The following is a 21,457-nucleotide window of genomic DNA, read 5'->3' on the forward strand; positions in this document are numbered from 1 at the left end:
CGTTTTTTCGAAGGCATTCCGAAACGATAGAGGAATTGGAAATTTCACGGAGGCGTGGTGCAATTTTCAAACATCCTGCGCGAGATCGCTGACACGTGTGAAAGAGTACCGAGAATTCTTGCAGCGGTTGTTAGTTTTGGAAGAGAAAAATCCTTCGTACAAGCATTGTAAGTTTTTGGTACTTTCTATCGGTATACATGGGAAAGAAAAATTCGTAGCATATGGCCGAAGCAAACACTGTTTGCTCTGGTTTGTCGCAATCGGGTCACGTTGCGTTGATTTAACGAGAAGCCAGGCTGCCTTTAAGGCGTGCCAATAGAGCGAATTTATAAAACACGCCCACGACTGCGCTCGCGGCCTCTGTTTACGCCGGTGCAATGTCTCAGCAAGGTCACGCATCATGGTTCGCTCGTAAATGCTTTTAGCGTGCCCACCTACGGCCGTTTGTCGTGGCACAGATAAATATCGTTGCACGAACGAGCTGCCTGTTCAGTCGACACCGGCCCAGAGTACGTGTCAGTCGATACTTTTAACCCTTTCATTGTTACAACGTTACAAGCGACCCATAGCCATCCAACCGCCTCTTGTATAGCAGAAGCTGACTATAGTCGCTTCGATTTTCTTAAATCCGGCTGTATTTTAATCTCCCTACATCAAATCCATTATTTTCATGAATTTTATGGTACGTCTATATTCTTATTCTATGTCAGATGATTTGCAAAGTTTGCCTACTTGGACGTATTATATTTATTCCTATCGTATTCGCTGTAGCTTAATTTAATTATAACAAAGTACAGACCTCGCTGTATCAACAATCAGTTGCATCGTTCCTCGTAAATGTCTGGTTCGTTTCGATCAATTTTTCCCATGTGCCATATATTTTACACAGAACAATGAGACTCGCCTTTCTATTTGTAGAAGGAAATTCCGCAGAAAGGCAGTCTCTCTAATTCCACGGCACCAAAGTGTAAGTCGTCCTAATAACTTCACCCTGTGCAAGACAAAGTGGCACGTTGTCACGAACGCGTCGAGAACCCTTCCTCCGTTCGGTTTAAACGACGAGACGTATAAACGTCGGGTCTATGGTACACGCTGTACACATGGAGGCACATAGCGTACAGGTAATGGCCGAGCCTCGGTGCTTTGCCTCGCATCGTAAAGTGGGAGCAAGAGCAGCAGGGTTCAAGAACACCCGCTACCACTCCTTGATCAATACCAGCGGGATATTCTACGTCCTACCGCGAGTTCGGAACGCAGTGCGGCGTTACACGCACGCAGACCGACGCTCGGCGTCGCTGCGAACGCGCGCCGCCTAGGCCACCGCATTCTGTCCTGTCCTGTCCTGCCCTGTCCTGTCCTGTACTGGCCACGGCCATGAAACACGACCATGCAACAAGCCACCTTACTCGCCAATTAATTCGTAAGAACCGGCGGCCAAATGCCGCGCGCACGCTTTCTTTTAATATCCTCCGGAGGCTCGTTGCAGTCCTGGCCGGTCTCTCGGGGAGGTAGATCGCGATCGAACTTTTTCTTGGTTTTTCTTTGGGTTCGTTGATTGGTCGAGTTCGGACAAGGAATTTTAGACCTGCGCTTCGAACGAATGTATGCCGTGGCCATAGCGGTATTTGTATGTCTGCTGAAATATTAGCAAGGAAATTAGGGAGTTTTTACGTTGCCATACCGATAGTACTAGTTAGTACTAGATAGCACTAGTGGGGGATTTGGAAATGTTGGTATAAACAATCATGGTTATACGTTGGTAGCGCGTTTGGAGATATTGTATTCAACTAGTAAGAAATTTGGAAACACTTTGGAAACAACAAACGATATTAATAAGAAATTTGCATTTATTTCGTAAGAGAGTTTCCAAGAAAGACAGACGCGTCTACGTCCGTCTATAGCACAAGGAAATAACGAAGCAATTTATAGAAGGAAATATATGGATAATTAGATTAGTAGATGTAGGTAGTAGCTTTTTGAAAAAAAAGAGAATTCAACGGCCATAACCTAAAAAATTATCGTGATCGGAGGTTCGCTTTCCCAAGAGTAAAAGGTGGAGAAGAGAATGACTAGGCCGTCAGACCACGACGGAACTCTTTGCAATGCAAATGATACATTTAAATCCTTTTTAATCCGCGAAATAAAAAGAACGGGCCGCTCAGATCGTAGCTCGTTGATTGCGCCATGTTCCCGCCAATGGGGAGGCTCGCCGAGACTCCGCCAGTTCGCGTGCAGTTTGGCAAAAGAGAAACCGGAATAACGTATCGCCGTGGCGTAGAATTCTAAGCAGCCTGCCGCTGTTCCACGCATATACACACACGTACACATGCACACACCGAAACAGGTTTTCGCGAATTTCGACCGCTTGCTCTGCCTTTAGGTCTTGCGTCTCCGGATAATACGTCGTCTTTCCATCTCGTACATTTTTCACACTCCTCTGACTTCTAAAGATTTTCTTAATTTTCTACCGTTTTCCTTATGATAGTTTTACTACTCGTACGCGATCTTATTTAACCGTCGAATTATATTGTTTAATTTCTAATTGGAATTAAATTTGTAAATCTAACCTTATAATTTTCTTGTTATTTCGTAGATGTCTCTTGGCGCTCTTCTGATGATCGGGTCTTTTTGGTAAGTCTTCTATTTTAGAGATTTTTAAAACAGAAAGAAAATTATATCTCTTTTCAAAGTTTTGTCCACCGTCCGGTAGAAACGGCCTGCGGTTATTCTTACGCAGAAGTTTTTATCTCTAGAGAAATAACGTTTGTTTGCCGGTAGATAAAAATTTTTTGAACAACCCGTCGGTTTCTCCAGCTCTAGCGCCCAAAGGGTTAATCTTATCTTCGTGCTTATCTAATTTGCTTTTGAAACTACTGTGTTATCCCTCTAACTATGTGTATATACATTTATTGAGAAATACGGAAATGAAACGAACGATGGTCGAATCGATCCACTACATCGAGTTCCGTTTTCATTATTCTTTTTTGCACGCCAACTTGCTTGTTCAAATTAATTTCGCAGCTCCAACGGGGAATTAAAAAGCTCCGACGGCGATTTGAAATATTTGGTCTGCGTTTTACCAGCTGTCATACTTGTATTTTATTAAATAAATAAAATCAAGCACTTCTCCATCGAAAAATCAGCAGAGAAGTTTATATTGAAAATATTTGACGATATAAATTTATCATTCTAGCGACAAGGTTAAGTCATTTCAAATCCTGAATTTTTCATCCGATGCAAATACAAAGAACCTAACACCAACCTAACCTAAATATCAAGGAGACCATCTTCAAAATACTTAATACAAACCTAAATCAAAGATCAAGAGAGGTATGAAACTACCTAACCTAACTGCAAATACACGACACATGCATGCCATTCTTAACCTAAATCTAAATAATACACCAACAACATAGAGACTAGAAACCTCCCTCAAACACCAAGAAACTTTTCAAGGATGCGAAGCTGTAAGCCAATAGTCGGCATTATAGAAATCTAAGGTAAACATCGATACGTACAGTAAGCCAAACGCAAAGGAGAGAGCCTTAACGATACTTAAGCCAAATTGAATACAACCGAGACACCAAGACAAACACCTTCAAACCCTCGATCTCTTTCAAACACAAAGAGTTCAAACTCAGTACGAGCCAAAGTCACAGCTGATTGTTCACGGAAAGCAATCTGATCAGAAATCGGTCTATTTAACTTGAACCGTGTGTTTTTGCGAACAACGCGCGTTCCTAAACTCATGTCGCTGACACTGGGTGGGTAAACGAGGACGAAGAAAGAGGAGAGACGGAGAAACGGGAGAAGAAGGTGTGTGCACACGCGAACGTGTATGTCAGAGCACCAAAGGTGGATGCACATTCCCCGAGTGTATTATAATTGCACTCGAGGCTGCGACTCGAATGCCATTAAACCAGTCACGATCGCTTGGCCTTGGACTGCAGTTGCACATATTGTCCCCTTCCCCTTCGCTCTTCTTTCACTCTCCCACCTTGCTTTCCTCTCTCCCCTTCTATCTGCACGTACACCGTAGCTCAAAAATATGCGAACAGTCCCAATATTTTCGTCGTAATAGCGGGCTGCCAGTTATCATGGCGCGATCGGCAACCTGGTGATTTCGCGTGGAAAATAAATAAATAAAATGATAGGAACGATATGGAAGAAAAATTAAAACGCTCAAACCGGTCGTCTCCTCGGGATCGATCTTCGTCTTCTTCGGTTTCTCCTACTTTCTTGTGCTTTATTTCTACCGTGTAATATTTTTTGCCATTAATTCGTTATTTATTTACAATTTAATTTGTTAACGATTTTTATCAGCGACATCCGTCGTCCGTGTATTCGAGACAGGATCGAAGGTTAGAATTTGTTATTGTTGGAATAATTTGCGAATGGCCAAATACTTGTGCACGGTAGGCTATTTATGGGAAGCAGTATATAGCGTTTCTCGTTTGTTTTGTCACGTTCTCACTTTCTGTGTCCGTTCCTGTCATCCTATATCCTTCAACGTTTCAGCCGCGATTATAAATAAATCGCGTTTCGTGGTGCACACGTCCATCGAAAATCAAGGAAAGAACGAAAACCCGGCTCGACCGGTCCCCCGCGAAAAATGCGACGCTGCGGTTGACCGTGTTGCGTAAAATGGTTCACCTTGCTCTCGCATTCTTACTCAACGCGAACACCAAGTCTTAAGATCGACCTTTCGTATCGTTGACACGCTCAATTTTCGCTAGTTTAAAGACGGTCCGCTTGATTCGCAGACGAGTCTATTCTTTCCTTCTTCTTTTTTTCTTTTTGTAGACGAGTTGCGCAAATTTTAGCTCCTCGAGGTGATTCTATGTTTAAAAATGATCCGAGTGGCTGGTACCAGGCTTCTTGTTTCGTAGGAAGCCTCGTTCTCGACGAATTGAAATTGAAAAATCCACGAAACTTCCGTTTAATTAAATTTCAATTTCGTGAAAATTAAAGAAATTACTCTTCCGCCTATAGCAGAAGCGAGAACAATTATGGGAGACCCCATAAAAATCCGTGAATTGGGCAACGCGTAGTACGTGAAAGCAGGTTTAGTGCGTTCGCGAGAGTCGCCTAAAAAATTTCACTTTCTTTTATCAACAGTGTAATTTCTCTCCTGGCATTACCGTTCCTCTCCCCAAAGAATGGGAAAATTATGTAAATGTGCGAGTTCCTCGCCAAGCAGTCTGCCGGTTTATTCGCCTATTTGTATCTTGAATCTGTCCTGGCACGCGGCGTGCACCCGCCTTTTTCTTTGAAAATTAAAAAGATGATCGCCCTCTATTACGCAAGTCTGTAACTAATTCGTAACTTTTTTTTCGCCTCGTAATAGTACGAGAGAAATGCCAGGTGAGAAAAATACACATTAAATACACTGCATCGATGAAATCATCTGTTTTCTTTTCCGTTAATTTTGTTATTCACGGGAGGAAGAGGAAATTTAATGTTTCATGGAAAGTGTTCGAAAAGCGTGGCTCGCCACGTGCCGTTGGTTTTTCTCGTTTCCACGCTGGATTCTTCGTAATCGAGGCAGTTAACCTTTTAAGTAGAACGTTCAGAGTTCTGATTCGCTGCGGTGCATGTGTGGTCCAGCGACTCGTCACAGAAACGCGTGCTCTTCTGTCTGTAAACGCCAGGAAAATTATCAGCAACCTATTCTCAACTAAATCTTTCGATCGTGCGAAAGCCTCAGAAACAATCCAAAAAATATATCTCTTCTCATCTCACGAATTTCAAAATTTAATTCTTCGCTTTTCTTCCTCGACCTTGGACATTACCTGACCAGCGCCAGAAACTGACGATTCTGGCCCCGTTTCCTGCCACTGGGCTACTCGCAATATGGTTCAGTCGCTTCCACTTTAATACGAGAAGAAATTCGTTGGAACGTAGGAATCAAAATTCGCGGATTCTTCTCACGCAGATGCGCCACGTGGGCTAGACATGGGAGGATTGAAAAGGGAGAGCAAGGTGTGCCGGATATGTTGCGGAGAGAGGTGGCGAGGGGCCACAGATGCCTCGAAAAAATTGTGGTTCTAGCCTGATCTTGGTGTTTCGAGTCGCCCTATTACGTGACCTTGGACACACGCCGCCCTGCCATGCACCTGTTTCGCGAAAAAACGAAAGCTGACCTTGGCAGAGTTAATCCTGGCCGCGGTTCTTCCTCCTCCAATTACCCTTAATGAATTCTGCGCCTCTTCCAGGAAGCGGTTACGAGGGGCTTGTTGCATAAGACGGACACGATCCTCCGGCTGACTTTTTAATAATCGAACGAATCGTTCGTTCATCTTCTGATTCTTCGTTTAATAGTCTGATCATTACGTAATAATAATCATCGTGCTAGCTAGTCACTTTACGTACGATTATCAGAAAATCGGATACGTAGGTTTTAATTAAATACAAATACAAATTTTGTTGAATATCGATCCATCTATCTAAAAGAGTAAAATCTTCTTGAATCGTACGAAATCGTAGGATCTGAAACGATCGATGTTTTGGATTATTTTCATATTTGTACACACTGTATACGTTTTGTCCATCTTCGGAGTTTTCCCTCGTGGAATTTCCAATAATCGTGTGAACATCCTTATTCTACCGATAAGTCGAGGAATATAACGTTGGTCCATATTTCTCTGAATATTTCGCTGGCAGGCGATCATTGGACACGCGACACGGTTGATCTTATCGAATGTAACTGTACAGAGCCGCGGAGAGCTAGTGAAAGAAACAGGAAATTAATTCACAATGGGTGAAGCCCTTCAGCGCAGGCCGGTGTGCAGTGTGATGAACGACGCTCGAGATTCTGAAGTAGTTTCTTTCATACTAAAGACTTCCGTTGTATGCGCGGAATGCGAGTATAGTAACCCAGTGACATGTAAGGAATCCTAACGAACTGATGCCCTTACTTCCTACACAAGGATGACTCAGTCACCCCGCGCGAAAACGCTCTGCATTCCGAGAAACCAAGGCGAAGATTCTAATTGAAAACGATATATCATATTTTTTCCATCGAAGAGAAGTATCTTGCATTCGCTTCGCGTTCTTATTGCATTACGAACGGATAATCACCTCACTGATACATTAACACCAGTATCACAACAAACGCATTAATTCGGTAACTTTCGACTTATTTATATCGGTCCAGAACAATTTATATTTCGTACTGTGTTATACGCACCCCTTAAGTAAAAAGACAGCAAATACCAGGTACTCTGGTATCGTTGATTTTCTATTGATTAATATTTTTTGTTAATGTTCGTGTATCGTTAAAACGTATGGAGGAAATTAATTTGCTTATTGGTTCACAACGCCTACGAAAGTCAGTGTGTCTTTAATTTGTAATGATGAAATGAACGATATTTCCGAGATATTGCGGTAAACAGATCCAACAACTGCATCGATAATTATTATTAAGAATGTAGGAGGCAAGTTAGACAATTAAGAGGGCGACGTACGAGCGAGTAAACAGGAAAAATGTGTTAAGTCGGTTTCGATCGGTTTACGTAGGTCCAGCAGCCGCCCGACTTTCTCGAGTCTCAAGCTAGGCAGTTAGAATTGCAGTTTCCGGTGCAGGAGGCGACGTTGTATTCGCATTGAGCGTCGCTGCGTCTCAAGGCCGGACCGTCCGAGAACTAAGGACGACGTTAAGTCCCCCTCCACCCCCGAACATCCTCTCTGCCCCCCCAAAACTCTCGTCCTCGCTCGTATGCATCTCCGTGCACGCCTCTGTGATCCCTCCTCCTCTTCCTCATCCTCCTCCTCTTCTTCTTCTCTCTCTCCCTCTCCTTCTCCTTATCTAACCTTCCCTTTCTAACCTCTTTGCTTATGTTCATCGCTCTTTTCTTCTTACGCGAGTCTTCTCCTCGTTTCAGTTTCTCTCTTATCCTTGTTTTCGTTCTCGTTCTCGTTCGCTTTTGCGAGGCTGGTACAGCCGCGGTTTCAAACGAAACTGCTCTACTGCGCTCGCAAACTCTCTCGCCTTTCCTCTCGGATGCATTATAAAACTGGACGGTGCGTTCACTGCCGCGGGAAACGATTTACCCGGTTCTATTTAGCCTTTGGACGTGGTGAATGCGAGAGGAGAGGAGAGGCGAAAGGATAGTGGAAACTGTTTTTCGATTGTTACGAGGATTTTGCTTATTCTGATGTTGATGAGAGTGGGCGACGAGAGATTTGCGCACGATGCAAAGATACGTAGAATTATTCCAAACGTTTCGATGTATTGGCATTTTCATATCGTATCGAGGCCTGCTTCGTATCGACCGGTTACTTATTACATAATTATATCGCTATTCGATCCTCCTGAGGGGAATCACGATACAAAGACTTCGCACCCTGCGGTTCTTCCAGTCCTCGATCACGCGAGTCACGCGATTTTCTCGTAATTAACTCACACCTGTGCCAAACTCCTACCCTAAACATACCACGCTAACCACCACGACCAAAAACACGCTGCCAATCCCTCGAAAGAGTTAGGATAATCGAAGACTTACTTTCTAACCTTCTCTCATCGGATAACAGATTTCGATATTTGTTCGAACGTTTAATGGATGCAATAAATCTTAACGTGCGTTTCATTTCTTTAATTGCGTTAATAAAATCATGAAATTTCATAAAAATTCTCGGTCTACTCGCCAGGAATTCAACATACATCTCTCACTGAAACCACTAAAATCTTGCAATAATCCAGCTGCATCGAAAACGAATTGTCACTGTGCATGAACGATCCAGTTACACGAACTGTCCCCCTCGAACGGGTCTAGATAAATGTAGTTGCAGCGTAGCGTAGAAAGAACAGGCTAAGAAAACTGTGTCGACCTGCGTGACGGGAAACATGGACCCGCGTCGTGACACTGTGCTCGCGCGAGCACACGTCACGCTCTAAGGTTATTGTTCACGCGGAGAAAAAGAGAGTATGCGTTGCATAAAACCACTCTCCGTCTTCTTCTCGCTTCAACCAACACATAGGCACACGCACGCGCGCATAACCGAGACACACACACACACATACTTGATTTCACCTATCTTCTCGCCTTATGTTACCCCTATTCTCGTCTACGCTCTCAACCAAGGTTACCCACCGCCTCTTCCTCCGCCTCCTCGTACTGTTCTGACTCTTACACGGGACGAGAGTGTACAGTCCGCTCGAGAAACGGGCCGTGGAATGCACGATGGGCAACGAAACGTGGCTGAGAGACTGGAAATCGGTGCACTTGCCTCGCCTTCGCGAAATCGTCACGTCGAACAAGCGAATTTACGAGCGAGGGGGAATCAACCGGGATCACAGACATGTTCCAGGCTACATACACAGGCTACTGGGGAATAATTCAACAGGCAGTGGCGCCACTGACCGATCACCACGCGGTTCAGTGGTTACAGTTAGGATTTTATGATATAGGGAATTTTGCAGGATCGACACCGCGAATTTTTGTACGTCGCAGCTGTTAATTGCGAGGAGAATATTCTGTATAGGCTGTTGTGACGTGTATGTAGAACACATATTGGTCTAATTAGTTGGAGACGATCAACATTGTGTAATAATCACGTACTAATAGATGAATGTATATTTTAGAAGAGATATATCTCAAGTACGGTTAAACCGTATTTGAGTAGATGAAAGTATATATATTTAGGATTTCACAATAAGTAGAATTGACCTACCACTGTCCGAAGTCTGGTCTGTTTCTACTGTAGAGTTACGTAACCGTAGTCCGACTAATTGACGAACAGATAAGAGTACATACAACTAAAAGGGTTAATAGAAGACTAGATAAAAGTTGATTAAGCGACTTTTGGACTGCGCTGTTCGATATCCTCGGGAACAGTTTTTCAAGATTATCTAGCAGCAATGCAAAAATTCAATCAAACCAATTTATCTTCCAAGTGTAGGAAAACGACATTATTTCGAAGAATATTCCATGGAAATTCAGTGACACGATCGTGAATCAAATAGAAATAGTCGTAAGCTTTTCCACGAAATATTTACCAATTTAAGTCTCGAATATTCCGAAATTATTTTTCCACTGTTTAACCTAATATATTTATTTATTTCGTCTCGAAAGTTAAGCCTAAAACGTACGTTCGGTAGGACGATGTTCTTTCTGACCAGAACAGTCCCGTGCCACTCTTGGTCCCCGAACGAACGGCACGAAACAATCTTAAATCGTTTTATCGGCGCGAATAATTGGCACCGGACAGACGTAGATAAGGAATCTTGGTGTTGGGCTCGTTTGAAGGGTAAGGATGTAAAAAAATTTGTCAGAAGTGGGATTCGAACCCACGCCCACAGAAGTGGACTGCGACCTGAACGCAGCGCCTTAGACCGCTCGGCCATCCTGACGTGTCTCTTCGGCTGAAACATAAAGAGGAGAAATCGACCATACCCTGAGTACTATGCCTGAGAAACTGGTCTGCCCGTACTAAATTTACCCGGCAGCTAGGCGAAAATAGCTCCGTAAGAAGCGGCCGTGGAAGCTTTCAAGCAATGCACCGGCGAACGAGTTCCTTTTTTCTTTCGTCCTTTTTGCTTGGCCATTATTCCGTCTCCGGTGAACGTGCTCGTGTTGGGTACCGTGTTCCGCGACCAAGATGCGTTCGTTGTCGTCCGACAGCAAAATCTCTATCATCTTCGTTCGATGTTCGGTAAATCGAAGAGCTTAAATGGTAAACAATGTAAGGACTACGAAGATGGTATGCCATAAGGGGATGGTAAATTACCGTAGTACGTCATAAAAATAAGTGCTCAAGCCGGTGTACAGCCTATTAGAATAAACACACCTAACCCTAACCTAACCACACGGTGAACCATTCTAACGAACCAGTGACGCATAGCCACGTAATTAACGACCAATTACCCAATTAGAAAATCGTATTTTCTCGATGAATCTGCGCTCGATAATTCTTATTTCCTCCAGTTCTTCGCACAATGAAAATGAAGCCACGCTTATAACGCTGTCCCAGCAACGATTTTGAAATCTGCCCGCTTGAAATTTCCCAGTACGACGATTCTCATCGAAATCATCGTCGCGCAAAATCCCGAAATAAATAACGGGGCACGAAGTTTCGGCCAAGTCCGCTGGCACACATACACCATAAGCGGCTGATTCGCTGGCTTCTCCCCTATGCGAGTGCGTAACCTTGAGAGTCGTTCAGTCGACGGCCATCTTGCTGCGATGCACTTTTGTTTTTTGCCTGTCCAAGACTCACCAGTCTCTCTCCCTCCCCTCGTCCCCTTCGTCTCTTCCTTCTTCGCCTAGCAAACCGTGTATTCTCTCTCTTCATCTGCCTGCACAGCCGCTGGCTCGCCATTCTTTCTGCATCAAGCTTCTCCCCCTTCCTTCTCCCTTCGCCTCCCCTTTTCCAGCAGCGTGCTCGAACATCGGCGCTGGTGTTCTCCATCCGTTCGTCCTATATGCCTCCTACCACAGATTGCCTACCAGTGAGAATGCAGGCAACCTTCCACGCAGCTTCTCTCCTCTTCCACTCGTTCGTGTCTCCTGCTCGTCAGAGGAGCTCGTCAGACACGAAACTGGCCAGGAAATTTCACTTCGACAACGAAATCCCTGTATCTGCATACTTGACGCCACACGTGGTTCGTTTTTATGGAGGCTGTTATTTAGGTAGACGAGGCAGTCAGAGAATGGTTTTTATTATGTCAGAGAGGCCAAGTGCTCCACTGGCCCAATTTCTGATGCTCACGTGAACGATGCTGGATAGTGGGAATGAACCAGCGGGTGCCACCTGGAGTGGCCACTTGAATATTGGACCTGGATGGAGATTTCTGAACAGGGGCGGGGTTATTTTGGGGAACCAGCTTGTTTGGGGCTGGGGCTCGACGTGGGTTCGGGGACCGATGAGATAATACGCGTGGAGAAGTTTCTCTCAGGCTTTGAACTCTTCGATATTGCCAATTTTGTTTTTCCATTTGGCACACGCAAGTACTTTTCATTTCAAAATATACTCGTCGATGATCGTTGTATACGAGGAAATTTTGCTGACGTTATCTTCAGGTAGAAATCATTAGAGAAATTAGTCTAAAATTTATTCGACACAATTAACTTTCTTTCGTTACAAATTTACATTGTTGCTCGCTCTGTCGGAAGAACTAGAGACGTTAATATACATCTACCTCCAATTTCTTCTTTAATGTCTGACAACTAAAATGCCCAAATACGAATTAAAGGATACGTTTAATTAGCGATCGAATCAATTTGCGAATTAGCGTAACGACGTTCTCTGGATTTGTACGGAATCTTTGCAGAGTAGATGGGAATTAACCGAATGGCAGGTGCGGAAAAAGGATCCGTTTAGCTTCGGAGAACGCGTACGGCGATATTCAGTAGCTTCGCTCGAGCCATTGAGTCACTCGCTATAAATTAATAAAGGCTCCGGTTGTTTTGACGGTGAAACGGTATGGCTATTGACCAGCAAAGCAATGAACTCGGCTGCCGGCGGTGTGTCGCACAATTTCTGAAACCTTATCGCCGTTTCTCCTTGGCGCGTGTTTTTTTTTCATCGTCTCTATAGGCATCGTCGACACTTTTCTAGCTAACCAAGCATCGAACCCGATACAAAATACGAGACACGCGAATGATGGACTCTTTGTGCTCTCCGTTTGAATAGTTGACGGCACATTGTTTCGCTGAAACTTTGTCGAAAGCCATCATAAGTTGTAGTTTTGTTACGTATAAAGTTCTACTCCTCTCACGAGCATGAGAATACGATTTGTTGTCAGGTCATTTTCTGATATTCGCTTCTCGGGATAAACAATCGTTTCTCCATTTTTCAGCTGCGCTTTGTATTTATATTCTATGCCGACGTTTCAAGTCTGTCGTGAAACACGTTCGTTTATCCGGAAAAGCCAGTGTCAAAGTATCTCAGCATCGTGAAAATTTGAAATCAAAGATGTTTAGATTACTCATTTATTAGGAAAGCAATCATCGTGGAAGCCATTATTTTGATATAGTAACGCTTAATCTAGGTATTCTTTCAAAAATCGATAATAAACGTCTAGCGATCAATTGCCCAATCTCGTGTCTATATCTATCGATACATCGCAGAATTAAAAGACATTCATTCAGCTATCGTAAACAATTCCACGAAACGTGCATTCCTGCATATGTTTAATTCCGCAGATTCGTAAGCGTTCAAGGCAATATCAAATAATATCATAATTTATGAGTCCCAAACCGATCGCGTGTCTATTGACCCACCTTTCAGTAAGCAACTTCCAAAACCTCATTGCCCTTTCACTTAATCCATCTGGCTATTTCCAGTCTCATATAGTCGTTCGTTCATATACGAGCCCGCAGTCGTATACGCGGCTCTTATTTCAATATCCGACAATGTCCGACGAAGGGTCGCGAAAAGCGTGGCGTCGCGCGGAAACGCGTAAAGGAAAAAGCGGCGGCCTGCAAGCGGCGCGGCGACGCGTTGCGTGCCTCGAGGCACCAAAATTCGGTGCGCGACCAGTGATAGGGCAGTGGCTCGCCGGTGGCGCCACTGTCGAGGACGGCGGCCGAGTCAGGAAGCAGTCGGCCGGCGCATAAGCGGCGTCGGGCGCCGCAGTCGCGCGCTTGCACTCTCAGCGGTGAGCGGAGTTTGTAACGTGCGTAATAGCTCGAAAACGTCTTCTGGTCTGTTTTGTTTGGCCGTGTTCGCGTATACGGCCACCCGGTGTATATAATATTCCCCGTAACCCGTGTTTTGTGTCTCTGAACCTGCGAACGAAAAAGAAAAGAAGAAGTAATAATATAATTCGGCTAGAGAAGTGGATAGACAGAAACACGCGTATAGAGAGAAAAAGAGCCGTGCACACGCGAGACACGAACCAACGTCGCTCCCCTTTCACCGATACATAGAAAACCACGACCACACGGTGAATGTCGTCGACGGAGAGTGAAACGACGGCGAGAATAACATAGCGAAAAGAAAAGAAAAAGGAAAATATCGACGAGGTGGTGCGTGAAAGGGGAACACTCCCTTAATAGGCAGACGAAAACGACGCGCGGACGTGTGGTGGTTTTCGTCGAGGCGAGGCGAGGCCCACGATCCCGGTGCTCCTACATTTTCATCGTCTTCTAGGATTTCGTGCATCGTTTTCTCTTCCGTGGTGTATCTGACAGACTGATCCGGAAAATCAGTGACGTGTGACACACGTGTATTTGTAATAACGCAGTGCAAGTGTTTCTCGATTTGGCGCCTGTGCTCCAGGGGACCGTGTCGCTCTCTGGCCACCGTCGGTTCATCCTGTACACCTCGTTATGTGAGTAGTTATCATCCACCAAATTATATATCTTTTTCAGGATTATTTTATCGATGAATTATCTTGTTACGGAATTACCAGGAATAAATTCAAGTTTAGTAGATATTTCTTTACACGAGTAATTATCGTACGTACACGCGTTTACATACGATTTTATTTATCTTCTTTTTTCGGCCAGTTTGACGTCTCACAACTTTGATACTTTAAACTAACTGCCTATATATCGTGCCTTATGAGTAATCGACGTACGTGAAACACGATTTTATTTCAATATTTCCTTCCTTCTTTCATTCGTTTTACCGATAAACTTCGATGTAAGCTGTTTCCGTGCGTAGGCATCATCCACCGATTCGTCCTCATCGCGAATTACAATTATTCGAAGGAACAATGACACGTACTTTCCTTTGCAGTATTTTACCGCTGAAATTCGATGCTTCAGTAGGTTAATACACTTATCGCGTACACATCATTCCGATTAATCATATCGTACATTGCCTCTTTACGGAATAACTTTTCGTTAACAGTTAGCACAGGCGGAACAAGATTTTATTTCTCTTTCTCGATTATTTCCTCCGTGAAATATAATAGGCTACTATCCTCGTAGATGATCGTCATTATGCAAAAACACGATTCTCCTCGTTTCCGTCGTTATTTTCTCCGTTATTTAATTGTTTCCGAAGTAAGACGCGTGAGGTGGTTTGATAATGATGTCGTGTATAGATGGCTGTTTATGGGACGCTGCACGGTTTTGTTTACGTCTGTCGCGGGGCAAAGTGAGGTAGGTTCGTGAACGAATGTGCGCGCGAGGTCAGATCGGGGACCGGGAGTGGGTCGGCAGTGTGTTGGTGCGCGCTCGCGCGCACCCTAACCGCGCTCTCTCCCTCGTCACGTTCAATTTATGCGCCGGGATAAACTTTGCTTTACTCCCTCCCAACCGGGATACCGTTCTTTCATTAATTCCATTTGATATTTATCTTTTGCATCTGAGGCACCGATGAATCCAAGATTAATCCATCATTTTACTTTCTATTAGATCCTTGATCAATTTTTCATTGACTACGAGTATACTCGTGTTTGCATACTTATTTATGCAATTTTTAAGATACGAAATTGGATAGGTTGTTGTTCGTATTTGTTTGCTTGGTCGGACAGTATCTGCTCTATTTTCATATCTATTTTCTTAACACGTTTGGTATGTTAGTTACTGAGAGGTTATTTATCGTAATGGATCGAAGCAAAATTCTGCCTTTATTTTTCCAGAGCTTTGGAATAACTAACGTGGCTATTATCATAGATCGTCTTTTCTTTTTTTCACTTTTTGTCTACTTATATTCGACGTATCCGATGATATTTCTCTTTAGAAATGGCACGACCATTTCGCAGCTTAAAATTAAGTCGGAATTAATCGCGAAACACGATACACGTTTGCAATGTCGAGTAACAAAGTAGCAAATGCGTTTCTCACGATTAAAATCTCTAGATCGAAGGTTTCGAAGAGTTTCAAGTTATATGCAGATCCTCGGGAAAGAAGCAAAACTGTACGCTTCAAAGATAAAGGTCAGACGACTCTGTAGCTGGATCTAGGTGTTCGCAAACGTTTCAAAATCTAACCACCTTTCGCAAACTTACCGTATACGCGTATTATATAAAAATTGTTATTGCACGTTCGTCATCTGTGGCAATGAATGAAACGAAAGTGGCTGGTTCGCGAGAGTAGAGTCGGATTCCGATTCACTTTCGATTCCTCCCGTAAATAGCGAGAGACGCGTGTACTCGCGACAAATATCGGCCGAGCGTATCGCAAGCCCACCTCTCTCGGAAATAGAATACGTTCTAAAAATATACGGCCCTATCTGCGACGAATAGTGTACAGGCGTCGCTATACCGATGTAAACTATGACTGCGTCTACGTGCATAAAGCGAATTCTTTCGCGCGCGCACTGTGTCACCGCGAGACGGTGACACGCCGTATTATGCCGGTGTCATCCTGGCGCGCAATTTTGCCGTGGTCAGTGGCCAATTGACTCGAGTAAACAAGCGTGTTAAGTGTGCAGAAAATTCTCTGTTTTCCGTTGTATATTCCGTGTGCGATATATTAATTTGTTATTAATAAAAATTCCAACAGCAGCATTGAAAACGAATGCTTCAGATTTGGTGGAAATTTGGTTCTCGCGCGCAGCATTTCGACAATTTCTTTGAAAATTGCAAATTTAAATAACCGATAGGTTTGAAATGCGCGGGCTTTTGCATTTCTCTGCGTGCAAGCTTCTGGAGTTTCGAGCTTTCCAGGCTGCAAAATATTCGCTGGTCGAGTTTCCAAAATTCCGGATTTTCCGATTTTGTATATTTTGATTTTAGAGGCGCGGAATTCGAAAATTTCGAGCTTCCGAAGCGTCAAATTCTCGAGTTTCGAAAATTTAAAATTTCCGAATTCACATGCGCGCGCAATTTCAAATTCCCGAATTTTCAAATATTCAGACATTTAAATCTTCGGAATCTCGGATTTTTGAGTTCCTGAAATTCGCGAGTTTTCTGCGGATACAAGCTCGACTTCCACTCTTACGATTTCGCAATGATTCGTCAAAGGGGAATAGCGAAAGAAGTCGTAATTTGTAATTGCAAGTTCTTTTCCCGAAGAAACGTGTTTCTTGTACGACTTATACGACAGACTGCTTTAAGACCGACAACTTGTAACAACTGGTGACTTGCAAAATTTCGCCAATAATATCATTTCGATCGATTCGTTCGATATTCGAACTAATCAACGTTGTATGCGTCTTTCGATTTCATTAGCGCAATATAACGTTGATGTTCAATTGCACGAAGAATTTAATTTACAAAATTCAACTTCCATATAATTGAATTATGCAACAGCTTTTGTCCATCTTCTAACGTAGACTTTCTCTTTCCTTTGTAATTCCATTTCCTCGTATTTTTACCATTTCCGATAGTTTCTTATAAATTGTTCATTTAATCGAGAGAGTAACGATTTGGTTGGAAACGAGGAAGATGGATAACCCTGATTGGTCGTGGAGAGAATACGACACAGGCTTTCTGCGTGGAAGTGTCCCTCGCAACGTTCCTATTACAAATTCAAATTTAACGACTGGTCGCCGTCGCTTGGAAATTTAAATCTACAGATATCGTTACTGATTGGAACGAATCCGAGAGCAAGCTCTCTGGATTGAGAACGGTGGTTGACGCTTGTCGAACGGATGTTAGAATAGCGATTCGTCGATAAATGTTTTTCAGATCGAACCATCGATTTTTCAAACGATCGATATTTTTCTTAGGAAAATCTTGACCGTCCTATTCAAAAAAATATAATTTCTAGAACGTATCGTTTGACAATATAACGAAGTAAAATATAATTCTGAATTTAGTTTTTTCTTCTTTTTAGTATAATATAGGGAAATTTTTTTCCCCCTAGACGATATAATTTTCAAAGGAGAAATTAATCCCGCGAATTGCATATTAGTCGAGGCGAGTTAATCGATCTTTCGAATGTAAAGGAAGTTCCGTTCGAATCTATCGAATATTCAAATTTTTGTCGAAATATATGTTCTCGTAATATATTTGTATAGTAAATTTCGATCGCTTTACAAAATGAAACTTTGGCGAGTCAGTTTTTCAACGTTAACAAAATTCGTTTCGACGTGAAAATCCAACTTTCCGCGAAAATAAATTTTCCCAATATAGTAAATCTCGATCGAATATCTGGCAACCACCGACAGGCTACGGTCGAGCGAAATTGCTTTGAGGTTCCGTCGCAATATTCCGCAAAACATTGAACCTAACCTAAAAAAAATCCGACCTTTCGCAATGAAATTAGTGGAGCCATAGCTTCGCAAGCTTCCAATAACCATTCTCTTCGCTCGAAATGATTGTCAAAATGCAGCACGGAATTTGCAATCTTTTCGAGCCTGATCTTTATCGATAAAGCGGTACACAGTACGATAATACAGTTTCTGAACTGATACGTCCATTTAAAAAGGAATCGAAATCGTCGATATAAACGATAATCTTAAACGTAGGTGAATTTCGTCATGTTGCGTGCTATAGCCGAAGAATTATTCAGGTTTTGCGAAAGGAGATTCGTGGACGTGTTGCGATCGAAAATGGGACGGAGGATTGCGATCTTACCGATCAGAAAATTTACCATTTGTTCGGGAATCGTATGAACGTTCTTTTCTCAGATAGTTACCAATGCTCAAGGGACGTGGATGTTTTTAGAAAAAGTAGCACGTTGTAGAATAACGAGAGAACGTGTTTTAGAAACGTTATGGAAAACCGTTCCAGTTGTCTTAAATCGCTTATCGTCGAATACGAAATTATCTCTTGTTCGTTACCTAATATTCTCGAGCGCGGTGAACAGAAAACGTTAAAATTTAAATTGCAATTTATAAATTATACGATACAGGAAATTTCCAATTTACGATTTTGAACTTTTTAAATTTACGAAAAAAATGTCTCGAGCGTTAAAAATTTGGGAATTAAAAAAGCCGAAATATTAAGAACGTAGTATTTAAAAGCATCAGATTCTTAAAATTGGCCGATTAGAAATTTTCGATTCCCTTGGTCTTCTTTCCGGATCCGAGTATTATACTTTTCGTCAATTTCAGAAACCTTCGTCGTAATACCGATTTAGCGTTTCGAACGATATCGCATAACGTTCTCGCGTATCGTCAAAATTCGTCCAAGTTTTTCGAACGTGGCCCGGAGGCCTGTTTAATCAGCCAACACAACGTCCTGCACGAAAGAGAGAAACAGAGGGAAGAACGGTCGCTTGCATCGCACTCGCTGAGCCGTCGCAGGCGTCTCTTTTAATCTCGAATTTTTTCCAACGATATATTTCTTTCGAACGGCTCAAAGCGTTCTTCGAGTCGTGGTTTTATCCGATGTTACATCGATAGCGGGTGCGATAAGGCGGCGTAGCCACAGGCAGCTCACGGTTCTCCTCCGGAGGCTGATAAGAACCGTGCATTATCACGGTGCACATCCAGTGTCGTCACACCAACAAGAATAACGCTTCTTCCACGCGGGGATACGTATACTTTCGTTACTCATAAGTATTACGGTACTTGTTTATTTTTCAGATTAAGAATCCACTAGAATTCCAATCGACGATTCATTTTAGTTTAACGCAATTCAACTTGCGTACCGTGTGACACAAGCGACCGGGTCTATCGACGAATAAGTGTCATCGAAAAGTTTGAATTGCACGACACTGAGCGTGTGTTCTGTGATAAGACATTTGGTAATTTCCCAATGATATTTCAAATCGATTTGCCTCTGCGTAAGTGTGCCAATGTTTAAAAGAAAACTGTTGCGTTATATAATTCTATCTAATTCCCTTATCATCGGTACGGTAGTGTTACGATCCTAAACTTCTTTTCTTTTTGTTAAAAAAAAAAGGTAGACATTTTATAAATTGAAAGTTTAATCGATATCTGAGTTTGGTATAGAGAACAAGATAAAACAAGCTATAGGAAACATTCGCGATAATTTTCCTCCTTTGCTTGTTAAATCTTGTTAAATGGCCGACCAAAGAACGTATTGGTATTTCGGACAGAAAATGAACATTAGAAAATAACCAATAAGGATAAAGAAAGTGGTAGAAAGAATAATAAAAGCGTAGGTTCGCGTGGAACAGATTTAAGGAATAAAAGACGGCGATAAACACGGGTCGCCGTGTTCTTTCTGCCTTCTGTAGTTCTCTGACGAGTTTTCTGTTTCTTTAGGTGTACACTGTACACGAATGAGCTTGTGCACACACGCGCACCACGCGGCGCGCCGCGTAGTTACGTAAGGACGGACGCCGACTTGAAAAACAGCCTTTAGCGTTCCGATTTCTACACCGTGACCGCGTTGCAGTTCTGCTATTTTTCTCGCGATTCCTTTTCTTTTCTCTCCGCTTTGAAATTTAAAATGGTCCCTTTGTCACGGCCAGACGATGTCGTCGATCGCCTCGTACACGCGTTCTCTCGTAACTTTGCATCCAAGGAGTTTTTTCACCAGTTGCACATGCAATTTAACAACTTTGCAAAGCGTTTGTTCTTTTTATTTTATTTTATTTTATATCGATACTTTTATTTGCCTCATTTTTCATCTCGTTGTTTTTCGAGGAAAATTCCTGACTCGAGAGGATCGCGGGATAAATCTTTTCCGATCTTTTTCACGAAAGTTACAGTTCTCGGTTATTCTGGATTTTTAGGAAGCTCGATTACATTTTTATACCGTCGTGTATTTCATACTTTTATACTTTTACTCGAGTGGAACGTTCGTTTTAGGTTTTTTGCTTTCTCAATTTTTTGATTTTTCCCAAATTCTTTTTATTCTCTCTCGCTTATTCGAATAATTCCACTTTGAAATTTCTTGTTCTTTTTTATCGACACAGGTCCGCCGCGAATGGCAGAATTATAATGGATATTCACTTTTAAGTAGTTTATGGCCGTGTTCCCAGCCGCTCGTATATTCTACAATGTTTATGGCGTTCGTAATCGAGGCTCGTCCGAGGTCAAAATGTTTGATCAACTAAAAAATTTTGTTTTCCTTTCGGCGACTACCTCGCAGGCCTTTGTCCGTTCTCCGAGTGAAATTTGCTTCGCACGCTACACTCTCCTGTTATTACATTTAATCGGCCAATAATAAAATCTATTCACACCTGTTTTTTAACCTCTGATCTTTTCATCCTAGACAACCATATACAATTAATAGACATTGATAAAAGCAATATTTCAAATAAATCAGTATAAATAAAAGAGCAATATGATCGCAAGCGAGAATCGGGAATCGAATCGACTATACGGTCTGTGCATGAACGTCCTATTCTACTTCGGACAGCTCTATTTCAATAACTTTTGCACCACACTGTCTTTCCGCGATAAATAGCTGAAAAGTCGACAAATATAAGCGTAGAAATGAATAATTAATTAATAATTAATAGATATTGAGTTAATATTGCCAATAACGTTAATAATATTTAATACTAATCGACATAAATAAATGAATAATTAACGATAGGCGAAAATTGATGGCGAAAAGATATGCGAGTTAGGTGACGTTAAGTGTGACTAATCAATGTTGCGGTTTCGAAGCGATTGAAATATATTATGTGCGTTTCTCGCCACATTGCAAAAGTTTCTATAAATTTTATGAAATGTCAGCTATTCGTTACAGATA

At 42.5% G+C, this 21,457-nt stretch overlaps 1 protein-coding gene and 1 non-coding gene across 7 annotated transcripts in view; one reads left to right on the forward strand and one right to left on the reverse strand.

The window, feature by feature from the left end:
- Nucleotides 1-21,457, forward strand: part of LOC126925341 (ecdysone receptor-like) — a 198,460-nt gene that overhangs the window by 26,955 nt on the left and 150,048 nt on the right. For 2 of the 6 annotated variants that reach the window (XM_050740772.1, XM_050740773.1), the window contains one exon: nucleotides 2,594-2,631. The gene's annotated coding sequence lies outside the window, so the exon portion shown is untranslated. Of the gene's footprint in view, nucleotides 1-2,593; nucleotides 2,632-13,538; nucleotides 14,276-21,457 lie in introns of those variants that run through there. The other 4 variants (XM_050740776.1, XM_050740780.1, XM_050740775.1 and 1 more) reach the window with 3 other exon arrangements.
- On the reverse strand, nucleotides 10,268-10,351 carry Trnal-cag (transfer RNA leucine (anticodon CAG)). Its single transcript has one exon. It is a non-coding gene; the product is annotated as a tRNA-Leu (tRNA).

The sequence above is a fragment of the Bombus affinis genome, chromosome 16 (assembly GCF_024516045.1).
Source record: "Bombus affinis isolate iyBomAffi1 chromosome 16, iyBomAffi1.2, whole genome shotgun sequence".
NCBI lineage: Eukaryota > Metazoa > Arthropoda > Insecta > Hymenoptera > Apidae > Bombus > Bombus affinis.